The sequence below is a fragment of the Panthera tigris genome, chromosome B1, assembly GCF_018350195.1.
Source record: "Panthera tigris isolate Pti1 chromosome B1, P.tigris_Pti1_mat1.1, whole genome shotgun sequence".
NCBI classification, from domain to species: domain Eukaryota; kingdom Metazoa; phylum Chordata; class Mammalia; order Carnivora; family Felidae; genus Panthera; species Panthera tigris.
The window spans coordinates 54,159,909-54,173,648 of NC_056663.1; the positions used below are offsets into that span (position 1 = coordinate 54,159,909).

At 35.1% G+C, this 13,740-nt stretch overlaps 1 protein-coding gene across 1 annotated transcript in view; it reads left to right on the top strand.

The window, feature by feature from the left end:
* The first annotated feature begins 45 nt into the window (after nt 1-45).
* FBXO8 (F-box protein 8) overlaps nt 46-13,740 on the top strand; it is a 44,829-nt gene continuing 31,134 nt past the window's right edge. The window contains exon 1 of the mRNA XM_015544268.2: nt 46-307. The gene's annotated coding sequence lies outside the window, so the exon portion shown is untranslated. The remainder of the gene's footprint in view (nt 308-13,740) is intronic.

Sequence of the window (13,740 nt, forward strand, 5' to 3'; positions counted from 1 at the left end):
AAAATGCTTCTTCTTTAAGGCTCAGAACCCGAACGTCACTTCCGGCAACAATAGGAAACGTCAAAAGTCGGGCAGTCCGCAGCTCTGGCTGCTACAGCTTGAGGCGAGCTGAGTCCAGAGGAATCCTGTGCTGCTTCTGATATCCTCACTGCTGTCACCACTATCGGCGTGAACAAGTGAAGTTTGAACCGGCTTCTCCATGGCCCGGGCACCGGTTCCCGGCTGAGCCATTTTCTTTGTGACTAAAAAAAGCCCCCGCCCAGAGACCGATTCGTCGCGGCGGCGGTGGGGATCGCAGGTCGTTCAGGTACAAGCATCAGCCTAGATATGTCAGAGCTCTTGCCTCTCTTCTTTGCATACCCTTACTTTTCTTCTCGGAAATAGACAACGGGTGCTTGCCAGTTGGCAGAAACTTGCCAACCAGCGAGACTTTGGGACCAATAGCTGTGCAGAGCATTTAGAGTGACAGCTGTGATGGCTTATTAAAATGTGGAATCTGTATCAGGAGGCGGGAGTAGGTGTGTTCCTTGTGTTTCTAGGCCACTGGAGTGTAGGTGAACTTGGGACCCCAGGTGATGACCCGGCCTCATTATGAAATAAAGGCAAGAAATGGCAAGGAATCCTCTTTCTAGCCCAAGTGTTGCTTTTCAAACAGTGGTTTCTTGATGCATAGGTACCATTTTCGGTTCTTTACTTACTTTTCAGTAATAAGAATGCAAACACTTTTTAGTTAAGGTTATGATGGATTTGCCAGTTGCTCCAGCAGTCAAACTTGTATTATAAATCTGGCATATTTTTTAATCTATCTCTTGTTTGTGACTGGGGTCTACTCTCTTACGGTGAGCGTTCCAATGAAATATTGTTAGGTGAAAATACATAAATTAATTCCAATCCTCAATGAAGTTTTTGTTCTTGTTTTTAGGATCTGTATGTATTAGTAATTTAATAACTGAGTCTACTTATTTTTTTAAAATTGAACTTTTATTTTCTTGGATCCTAGATGTTTCTCTCCAATACAATATATCATGATCTTTATTACTGCAAAGTGAAGCTAATTTATGTTTTGCATTTGAGCTTTCCTTTTAATATTTGGAGTTTGGCAACCGTATTTATGAGATAGGAGGTTTTTAAACCCCCCAAGAAAATGGTTTACAAAAGTGAGCAGATCTGAGAATGAAGAAAAAAATTTATTCTGTTTTTCAAGTTGAGTTAAGAAACTTGCCATTTTTATTCACTTTAACTTGATATTTTGTCTGATGAGATACTGTATTAGTTATCCATTGCTGAGTGACAAATTACTCAAATTCAGCAGCTTAAAACCACAAACATTGATTATCTCACAGTTTTTGTGGGTCAGAAACTTGGTTACAGCTTGGTGGAGAGCCTCTGACTCAAGGTCTTTCATGAGTTTGTAGTCAGGCTATAGGTGGGGACTGGTCTTATCTGAAAGCTTCTCTCAGGGGTAGAAGGATCCGCATCCACGCTTCCACGTGCACTCACATGGTTGTTTACAGACCTAGGTTCTCCACCACATAGAGAGTACAATAGAGAGTCTTTTGTCAGTAGTCTTTTATAACCTAATCTCTGAAGTGGTATTTGCCACATTGTAATAGAAGTGACTCAGTAAATCCAACCAAAAGTCAATGTAGAGAGGAATATATAAGGGCACCAGTTCCAGGATGCAAGGGTCTTTGGGGGCTATCCTCAAGACTGCCTAACACAGACAGCCTGGCTGATAACTTTTAAGAGTTAATGGATGGGCGGGGGGCGGGGTGCCTGGGTGGGTCAGTCGGTTAAGCTTCTTCTGACTTTGGCTCAGGTCCTGATCTCGCGGTTTGTGAGTTGGAGCCCCAGGTTAGGCTCCGGGCTGGCTCAGAGCCTGGAGCCTACTTCAGATTCTGTCTCTCACCCTCTCTGCCCCTCTCCTGCTTGTGTTCTGTCTGTCTGTCTCTCTCTCAAAAGTAAACAAACATTAAAAATGTAAGCGTTAATAGATGGAAATAACTGAGCAAAAATGCATCCACGTGAAATGCAGTCAGAGGAGAGATGTCAACTTGTAAAGAAATTTGGGCAAGTATTACCTCTCTGCAAAAAGTTGGGCTTTTGTTTGTTGTCTTTTGGTCCTTCTAATTATCTGAAGAGGGGCCTACTATTTTTCTTGGGAAATTCTGCCTGAGGGCCAATGTGTGTGAGAGGAGTGTTTGTATTTTTAGGGTCTACATGAGCAGAGCATATCACAGCTGGAGATTGTGTACTCTTTACCCATTACCATCTTATATAGTTGAAACCGTATCAAAATACATGTGAGCAAAGATAGCTCTCAAGGAGGAAAGAAGTTAGGAAAAGCTAGAGGTGTGCTTTTCTGGTATAGAAAGAATGCAAGTCGGTGGCCCTCTTTATGATGGTGGAAGATCAAGTAAGGATAGGAGAGGGGAATCTGAGAATAGAAGTGTACTTTGCAGGTCTGTTTTTCAGCATTATTAGGTGGCAGGTACCTCCTTCTATCAGCATTTCCTGGCTGTGCACCACCAGCACAGATTGTGTCAATGAATCGCATAAGCTTATTAGGAATGAAAGGTGCAGGCTTTCAGGGTTTGTTGTGACACTCTGTTGGCTGTGATCTGCTGTAAAAGTGCCTGTGCTCCTTCCAGGTTTGAAAGATGTTGTAAATCCTTACCCGCTCGTAAAGTGTAATTCAGGTTTATCTTCTATACCTTAAGTGTTTCACAGTAGCCTAAATGTGTCAATTCTCAAATTACAAGTTTGGCTTTTAAATTGGGATTCTCTGTCAGGCTAGTATTTCATTTATAGTAGGTTACAGCCAGTTAACTAATGTGATGTTGGGCCCTTAGATATATGCAAAATTTTAAACAGACGCTTGAGAAAATAATACAGTTGAAACACTTCCACCCACAAAATACCCTATAGTAATAACTGCTAAATACGCTGAAACAGCCATTATAATTTCTTGTATGTGATCAATTTAATAGGGATTTTTTTATGTGTTTACTGTGCTTTTATATAGGTTAAAAGATAGTCATTTTCCTTACTTCACAGTGTAAAATAAAACCATTGAGTCACCAAGAGATTATCTTCTTTGATCGCAGTGCATTGAAATTACTGAAACGTCTGGTTTTATAGTTCAGTACTTAACCAAGTTGGGTACAACTGTCTTTTTTCTATATTTTGATTCAAATTTGGAAACTGAGGCTAATCCCTTGGCTGGCCTGTGATAATGCATCAAGATCATTAATACTGAAGTCCGAAATACATCTAACTCATATTGCTTTTTCATTAAATTACTTAATAATTTTAAAATGACTTTAATGAAATATAGCTACTTCTAGAAATTGCTATTCCTTATTTGTTTTTTCCTCATCACTTTGTTTTTCTGACAAATTTATCGACATAGATTCTATAATAAAATTAAAACATCTTGGCTTGAATAATTTACATCGTACTTGTGGCACATACTTTAGTGACAGAGATGAAAAAAGATTTGTGGTTTCAGGTTTAGGCATTAGGTTTAGGGAGTTTAGCTCTGTGTTCATGTGTTAGTCAGGAATAGATTCCATAAGATTTCATAAGCTCTTTGAATGAAGAAACAAGATTTTAGTTAGTGAGCCGTATTAGGAGAATCCCTATCTGCCCATACTGAGTAGTGATTTGTAGAAGTCATGAACACAGGGGAAAAGAATGGAAAGAACAGATGCTTAGACACACACACTCTATCACCTCTTCATTTTATTTTATTTTTTAGGATTTTTTTCTCATTGTCAGAGAAAAAAATTTTTTTCTCATCTCTATGTCTCAGAATCATAGAATTTTATAGCTAAAAGAGACCTTAGGGATCGATCATCAGGTTCAAAACTCTTGTTTTACAGGTGAGGAAACTGAGACCTCGAATTTAAGTGACTTTCCCAATACAGCTAATAAAGAGAAGGAGCCCAAATAAATCTATATTTTCTGTCTGTCTCTTTTCATGACTGGATATTTTCTCACCTCATTTCTGTCTTTCCTTGTATTCTGGCTGCCCTCAATATTTTGATTTCTTGTTTTATTTGTCTACAGGCAATTCAGTGAGAATTAGTTTTTGTTTTGTTATTTTAATTCCTCAACTGTCATAGCAATGGACATTTTGGTCCGTGGGCACAGAGCATGGTGTGCCCCAAGGAGGTGGGTTGAGATATGCTGCTGTGGCAGTTGCTGATTTTCAGTGGGCTTGAGTAAATACTGCGGTTAAGTAAGAACCAGCGTAATTAACAACAATACTGATGAGGAGTGTAATAATTCTTTTTGTTTAAAAGTTAAAACAGGTGAGGTATGATAAATGTATTTTATTTAAAGGTTAAAATAAAACAGTGGAACATTTCTTACAAAACAAGCCAAAGAAATTAAATAAAGCTAAAATTCTCAGCTTTTTTTGGTCACATTTAAATGACACATTTTAATTTTTAGATTTGTTTAGATGCCGTTTGGTGGCCCTCATTATAGAATCAAATTAAAGAACTGGAAAAAAGCTTCAGAAACCAAAGTGATATTGTAAATCTTTTTGAATTAAAAAAAAACAACTACAAATGGTATGCCTTTTAGTAACAAAAACTGCTCTTGCAGACCAGATCTTTAAATTTAATGAGTGTGGGTTTTTTTTTTTTTTTTAATGTGTTTAACGTACCTTGTGACCTCTTAATACTTAGCTATTTCCCTTTTCTTAGAAAGACCTCCTTGTGGACCTACCCTTCTTTCCCTCAATCGTTGCCATTCAGTTTTAGGGATGTGATTTTGGTTATCACATTTTTTTTTCTTCTCTTTTTTTTCTTTTCTTTTTTTTAAATTTCTCCACCCAGTGTGTTCTGAACTACTTTGGTGGTCCATTCTTTTGGAAGTGGAGAAATAAATGCTGGGCTGCCACTTGATTCTAAATGTCTTAGAGAAAATATTTTCTCACAGAATTTCTGATGTTCTTATGCCATTGAGTAGTATCACATGATATCATTGAAGGATAAATGATAACATAATCAGAAAACCTAAAATAATCAAATTCTAGTTGTTACTATCTAATTGAAGAATACCGAAAATTTCTAAGAAGATAAAAGTGAATTTCCTCATCTTTAAGTCATAATAAGATTAACATTTTCGGACTAACTTTTCTGATATAACATTTTAAATCTTTATCTGAGATAGGAAATCTCTCATTTCTGAATTCCACTATTCAGATGTTTAGGAATTATTGAGGAAAACTAACTTTCTATGGTGAGTTATTTGAATGAGATTATTTATATGTCAATCATCACAAACCAGTGATTCACAGTGTTTTCTCAGGAAGAAATTTATGGAATTGGTTTGCTTCAAACCAAAGTATTTAAAGAAGTAGGCGTTTTTGATGCCTCCAGACTCATTTCTGTTTTTCCCATCTCCCACCGTGTATTTTCTACCTAAATGGTATGTAAGCCATTCTTTATTACGTGGAGTTATCTCCACAGCATGTGGAATGTTTACTGCCATGGAATTACTAAACGTACTAATTCATTTACCTTTTTCTTATAGAATAGTATTTCATTTGATGTTTGTTACATAGGGATGTTTTGATTAAAGCTGCTTAACATTTTACAGATAAGCTGTATATTAGATATAGCAACAGCTATTACTAAAATAAATAACTCTTACTTTTTGTGGAAATACTCTTTTGAAAAGAGAACAAGACATTACAAATACAGTCAGTCAAGAATACTGTCTGTTTTAGAAATGTAGCCATCTACTAGACTAGAAAAGTATTACGGTTCTCATACCCTGTACTAAGTTGGTGACTAATATAGTTGATGATTAATTTATTCTGGCCTCTTGGTGGAAGTGCCATTGTGCTCTGTTTTGACTGAAACTGTATTTCATTTGGTAAAAATGAGAAAATTACATCTAAAATCATGTCAGAAAAGTATTGCTATTTCTGTAATCTTTGCATTAGAAAAAGGTCAGGATCTACATACTGCTTTACCAATTAAAAGATGCTTTTATGTCACAGATATATATATATATATATATATATATATATATATATATATATATATATATATATATCTGTCTCATCAATTAAGACTTAAAGCAATCCTGTAAAATAGACAGGAGTGATTTCCCATATTTTATAGGAAACAGAAGCTCACAAACCTTGTTTGAAATATCTAAGGTCATACGACATATGGCATAATTGGAGCTGTAACTTTAAATTCACTTTCCATTGTAACAGTGTCAAGAAAACTTACACATTTCTCTCAGGCAGACATCATATAGCCTACATTCTCCAATCTCAGCATAATAAAACCCAAAGTTTAAAACCCAAAGAGGCCTAAACACTTATTTTTTTAAAATAAGCTTTTCCAAATAACCCATCAATACATAATAAAAGTATGTATTATTATTAATGTCACCATTATTATTTTAATAGAAACAAGGATTTTTAAGAATATAAGAGATGTAGGGGCACCTGGGTGGCTCAGTCGGTTGAGCATCCAACTTCGGCTCAGGTCATGATCTCATGGCTCATGAGTTAGAGCCCCAATGTCAGGCTCTGTACTGACAACTCGGAGCCTGGAGCCTGCTTCAGATTCTGTGTCTCCCTCTCTCTCTGCCCCCTCCCACTCACTCTCTCTCTCAAAAATAAATAAAAATATTTAAAATTTTTTTTAAATATTAAAAAAAGAATATAAGAGGTTTAAACAAAACTTACTCTGATTTTTAAAATCATAGTATTTAATACTTATTATTAAAATCTTCTTAGTAAATTATCAGTATTTCTATATATTAGAAATAAGCTTATTTGAAGCAATCCGAATTAAGTTTATGTACTTTGATTTTTAATAAGTAATTATACCAGTTTTCTCTTTAATGTATTTTGCATTTCCATATTTATTAGATCAAAGAGGAGACACACAAATACCAGTTCTTTAGCATTTATACCTTTGCCCAATTATTTTTTTTTATTTTTTTTTAATGTTTATTTACTTTTGAGAGAGACAGAGCATGAGCAGGGGGAGAGGCAGAGAGACAGGGAGATATAGAATCCAAAGCAGGCTCCAGGCGCCAAGCTCTCAGAAGCAGAGAGAGCAACACGGGGATCGAACCCACAAACCGCAAGATCATGACCTGAGCCGAAGCAGGACGCTTAACTGACTGGGCCACCCAGGTTCCACTTCCCAATTATGTTCTATCCAATTATTGATGCATCCTATGTAAATAGTCAGAACATAGGATTTATATCTTTCAGGATTTGTATTCCTTGATCATGTCTTCTTTTGACCCATATAGGAAGTCCCATGAAGTCAGAGATGATTCATAGGTTATAGATTTTTAATGATTAGTTGAATTTCCTGAAATTTAACATAGTTACTATTTGTCAAATGACACTAGACTTGCTGCATCCTCTGTCATTCTCTTTAGAGCAGGCATTAGAGTTTCTCTCTGATTCTTTTTTTAAACCAGTTTACTGCTTTATCATTCACATATCAAAATTCACCCATTGTAAGTGTACAATTTTACCCTCCCCCTTTTTTGAGGTGATTGTGGATGCACGTGCAGTTGCAGGAAGTATACAGAGAGATCTTTTGTACACCTTGGCAGGTTTACACGGATGGGGACATTTTGCAAAACTGTAATCTACTATCACAACCCAGACATTGATATGAATACAGTCTGTCAATCTTATTCATATAACCCCAGTTTTATTTTCACTCCCATGTGTAAATAGGTATATGAAATTATTCACAGGTTCTACTATCCAGCACCACAGCCAAGATACTGAACAGTTCAAGCACCACAGGGATTCCTCATGCTGCCCTTTTATGGTTAGACCCACTCCCTCCTGGGTAATGATATATTGAATGTGTCACCATCTGCTTACGTGCCATTTGTTATATCCTCTTTGGCAAAATATCTGTTGCTTCTTTTTAAATTGAATTTTTTTTTATTGTTTTGAGAGTTGTTTATGTATTCTAGATAGTGGTCCTTTGTCAGAATGTAGTTTTCAAATATTTTCTCTCAGTCTCTACACAGCTTGTGTTTTCATCTTCTTTACATAGGGCTTCAAAGAGCAAGAGTTCTTGATTATAGAGATATATTTTATCAGTTTTTACTCTTACGGAGTTTTACTCTTATGGATCATCCTTTTGATGTCAAGTATGAGAACTCTGCCTAATCCTAGATCCTTAAGATCTCCTTCTATGAATTTTTCTAAAAGTTTTACAATTGTACACTTTACATTTAAGTCTGTGATCCAATTTGAGTTAATTTTTAAAAGATACGTGAAGTTTAAGTCAAGGTTCATCTAATTCAGTTTTTTATCATTGCATGCCACTCATCCATTTGTTCACTCAAAATATTTACTGAGCACTTTATAGGGATAAGGCACTGTATTTGGTACTGGATTTATACATGTAGCCTATTGATTGCAATCAATTCCTCGTCTTAGTACTTAAACTCAGTTCCTACTTTGCATGGTACCGTTGTAACTGAAATGTGCATATTAGAGCTTTTCACAGTCCCATGGTCACTGTTAATAGTTAGCACAATGTTGTACAAAGCAAGGACTGCCTATATACAGGCCTACCTCGGAGATATTGAGGGTTTGACTCTGGACCACAATAAACTGAATACCACAATAAAGCAAATCAAAGGAATTTTTTTTGTTTCTCAATGCATATAAAAGTTATGTTTATACTCTACTGTAGTCTATTACAGTGTGCAATAGTATTATGTCTAAAAAATGTGCACACCTTAGCTACAAGATATTTTATTGCTAAAAGATGCTAACCATCACGTGAGCTTTCAGTGACTCATATTCACTGATCACAGATGATAATGAAAAAGTTTGAAGTGTTGCAAGAATTGCTAAAATGTGACACAAAGTGCACAAATGCTGTCGGGGAAAATGGCATTGATGCACTTGCTTGATGCAGGTTTGCATCAGTCCTTCAATCTGTAGAAAACTAAGTATCTGCCAAGTGCAGTGAAACAGAGCATGATAAAACAAGGTATGTATACATTTTTAAATATTTATTTCTTTTACTATATATAATATGATAAATGTGAAAAATAGCACAGTGTAATAGGTTGTTCCAAAGGTATTGTCTTAACGAACATGTTTGAATAAATATTAGTATTCCGTAATTAAGAAATACGCTTAAAAATATGAATCTCAACAATTGTAACATTAACTTTAAAGATCTAATGAATTACCATGCTATTCACAAAGTACTTTAAAATTTAAATTACTGGTGATTGCTGATGTTCTAGAGATCTATAGTAGAAATTTCCTCTTATTAATTGACAGATTTATTTTGTCATGCTACCAGAAGTGACTTTGACATGTTGAATCTTCCTATGGAGTCTTAAAGTTTTCATTTCTAGAAACATTGATGATGATTAAAGATGATGGTAGTGTTTAACTGCCAAAAAAGTATCTCTGTTACCACTGACTGATGACTAAGTACTTGGCCTTAATTGTCAAACTTTGTTTTTATATATAGTGTTTCAATCTAAGCAAAGTTAGAATCTTTTTCTTACTTTATATATTCACCTAGCAAAGGTAAATGGCATCTCTCCCAATTTCTCAGATCCTAAATTAATGAAATTCAGAAGCAGGACTATAACCACTCACTAATTAAATCCAAAATAATCAGGTTAATTTGAAATGGAAAAAGCAACGTATGATTATCATTTAAAGAAGTTTGAAAGATGGCCACGAAACTACCTGTTACTCTGAATTAGGTTCTTTAAATGTTATCCCCTGTAAGTCCCATGGGATAAGAATTATCCATTATCTTACTGATGAGGAAAATGAGGACCACAGTCTATAGGTGAATCAGATTCTGTGTTGGAGTTTTAACCAGATCTGTTTTCTCATCAAAGCCTGTGAGAAAAACTGCAGCCGGAAACAACAATGGAGGTAATAAGCAGTAACAGGAAAAAGAGATGAGAGCCAGCGCCGAAGAAACAGATGGGAGATTGCCTTTGCCATCTGTGGGCTCTAACGGTTCTGGGCATAAGGTTTGGTGGTTGAGAATAAAAGCTTTGGACTCACATAGACCTAAGCTTGAATCCTAAATTTTACATTCGCCAGCTATGAGATCTTGGGCAAAGATGTTTAACCTCTCTGGGTCATAGTTCCTCAGCTACAAAATTAGAATAATAATCTCTACCTGTTGTGGTTGTTGTGAGGATTAAAATGAGGTAACATAGAAAAGCTTTAACAGAGTATTTAGCATAGAGAAAGTACTAAATAAATGTTTCATGGTATAAAAACAATATTATGTTTAATATTTATATTATTGAATATTATCCACATAATGTTATGTACAGAAGGAGAGAACACAGCCATGAATGCCAAGTCTTAAAGATGAACACAAAAAGAGTTAAAAGGGGCGTTTCTTTCTACTTTCTTTCAAACATTTTCTCCATCCTTTAAAATAAAACTTTTTGTCAAAAATGGCACATCCGTTTTGATGTTTTCCTTGACAGGAGTCTCCTACTACTGTTAATCCATAATGCTGGGCATTTATCTCCTGATTAGTGGTTTTCAGTCTGTATTACAGTAAACTCCAGAGCAGTAATTTTAAACCGAGTGCATATCAAACCAAGAGTTTTTTTCAAATTGACATGCCTGGATTCCACACCAAATTTCTGTTTACAGAGATAGACGTTACTATTTTTCTGAACCATCTGAGACTAAGTTACGTATGGGATGTCTGAAGTGTGTTTCCAAAGAACAATAATATACTGTGACAGAGCCACTGCACAGTTATCAAATTCAGGAACTTTAACAGTGATATGATATTTGATCCAATCTTTAGTCCATGTGTTTAGTCTTTCGGTTATCCGAATAATGTTCCTGAACTGTTCCTCAGCCTTTCTTTGACTTCATAGCATTTGTGAAGGGAAAAGTCCTATCATTTTAGAGACTCCATTTGGTTTCCTCTGATAGTCCTCATGGTTAGCTGCAGTTTATACATACATTTTTGTCAGGAATACTGCACAATTGATTCTGTGTCCTTCTCAGAGTATTGGGGCCAGAGGCACATGATATAATTTGTCTCCTGTTGATAAATGTTAATTTTGGTCATTTGGTTATATACTGTCTTGATAATTTTTTTTGTAATTTAGGAGTCATATGTGAGGAATCTTGGGAAACACTATAAATATTCCATTCTTTTTCAAATTCCAGATACAGCATCCACTCATAATCTTTGCCAGAATTATTTTTCCTATGATGCTTGTGAGATGATTCTTCTAATACCCCTGTATTCCTTTTATCTGTATAACATTTTTCTGTAAAGAAGAGCTTTTTGTCTCCTTTATTTATATGTTTATTTATTATCAATGTAAACACATGGATTCTTTTTGTTATGTGATGGATTATAATCCATTAGTGTGCTTATTATTTGGATGCTCAAATTTTCATATGGGTTGGCCAATAGGAGCTTTTTCACATCCGCTCCTAATATTTCTTTTGATATTATTCCATTGCATTTGTTTTGTGTTGATTATCTTCTAGCTCACTGGACATTCATAATCTGTATTTAAGAAACACTGCTTTAGGATTTTCTGGGTAGCTCTTGAGGATGTCCCAAGTGGACTGGAAAGGTTAAAGTTGGGAGAAAGATGTACCCTTCTGCCATATTTATACAATGCAGAACTTCAGTGGGTTCCTTCTGTAAGCCAACTCTCAAATATGTAATATGTAGAGTTTATGATTTTATTTATTAGATCAAGATTAAAATTAACTTTTAACTCTTGTTGAAGAGTCACTGGGTAAAATAAGGAAAATAAGCCAAGTGATCATTGTGCAAATGCTTCAGCATTTGAATATGATTCAATGATTAATGATTGAATGTTAGATCTTTGAGACAATAAAAAGTTGATTTGTAGATGTATGCACCTATATAAAGTTGGTGGCCCTTGCTTTGGGATGATTGGTTTGATAGCCATTATGTTGGGCTGCTTCTAAATGTTACAAGGGGAATCTTTTCTCTAGGGTTCAGTTTCTTTAGAAGAAACACTTCTTCATTTAACCCAGATAAGGGAAAGGGGTTGGAGTAGATGCCTAATCATTCAAGACACTTGTTGCATGTGTGTTGAAGGATAGCTTCTGTTGTCTGTTGTTCCATTTTACTTCTTAATAAGATTGTAAAGGGGCTAATTTTTGTCAATATTGTGGAAGGAAGGAAACAGTGACCCAGTGATCCCTTGATTTTTGTTCCTCATTTTACTCTGAATTAATTCCTTACTTATGCTGTGCTTTGGACCCTCAAAAGACTTTTGAAGATTCTGCAGGATAGATAAGCTTCTGTTTAACCCCATGCACTATTCCATACTATCTTTCTCCTTCCTCTTCATGGCTTCACTAGTAACCACTACTCCTTCCAATGTCATGTTACAGAAATCTGTTCAAATGTTTTGTTCACTCAACAGCCTGTTTTCCTTCTCTTTCAGGTTTTTAAATTTCTCTTTTTTATTTCCTCTCATTTTAATAGGAAGGAAAAGTGATAAATATACGTATTCATGCTTAAACTTTTAACAAGATGCTAGGAATTGACCATAAAAGATTTTTCCAAAAATGAGTTAGAACATTCTTTCTTTTATCTACTATCCAATTGATATCTCACAAACCATGTTAATGAGATGACACCCTACCATATATATTTATCCTGCTGCTGGCTTAAAACCTGTTTCTGAAACCATATTAGCATGCATCAAAATAGTGTTAGAGTTGAGAATACTAACATCAAGCGATGTAATACCAAAAAAGCTTTTTTTTGGAAGGAAAAGCAACATATATACATAATAACCGTGGATGTAACATGCCTAAAATGTTGTCAGGTAGAGGTGCAACAGATGATTTAGAGGTGATAGTGGCTATTTTCTCTATAAATGGACCTTTGGCTAAGCAAGAAGTTTTATTCATGCTTATTGCTCAATATTTATCAAAGACTATTTTTGAAAAATGCCGGAATCTTCCTAAAGTAATGTTAATTTCCATTTTTTTTATTCCAACTACTGTGCCACGGTAGCATAGGACTTTAGGAACACAAAGTTAAATTTGAAGTGTAAGATAATAAACAAAAATAGGAAATTCTTATGCATGCAATTAAATTAATAAAACGGTTGACTCTTTCAGCTAATGTGACATATTTATCCACAGTACCACTGAGTGTTCAAAGCGGCTCAGGTTGGTTACCCATCCCATAACCAGTAGTGCCAGGCTTCTGAGTTTTCTGTCCACCTGAGACATTTGCATGTATATGAACTCATGTACATGAGTACATCTGCAAATAGTGGAGAATTGAACATAAATCTTTGGCCCTTACATGAAAACTGTATGTAATAGCTCTGAGATGTAAGGAGCATTACTTGACCACTGTATTAAAATAATCAAAATTAATTAAATTGATAGCTATGTTTGCATAATTTCAGGAAAAATGAGATTCTTGAATAATATCCACTTGCATGTTTGGCCATTGCTTCATTTGAGAGTCTTCATCCAATTTAAAAAGGAGTTCTGGGATTTATTTTATTTTGCATTGACCATTTTCTGTAAAATGTAAATTCACACTTACTAAATAGTATCTAAATTTCTGCTTTTAAGTGTCAATTTTATTATCATTCTGAAAAATAAGACACTATAGCATCCGATTTACCTTGATTTTTTTTCCTATAATTTTTTCTCTTTTCTAAAAGGAAGAACTTCAATTTTGA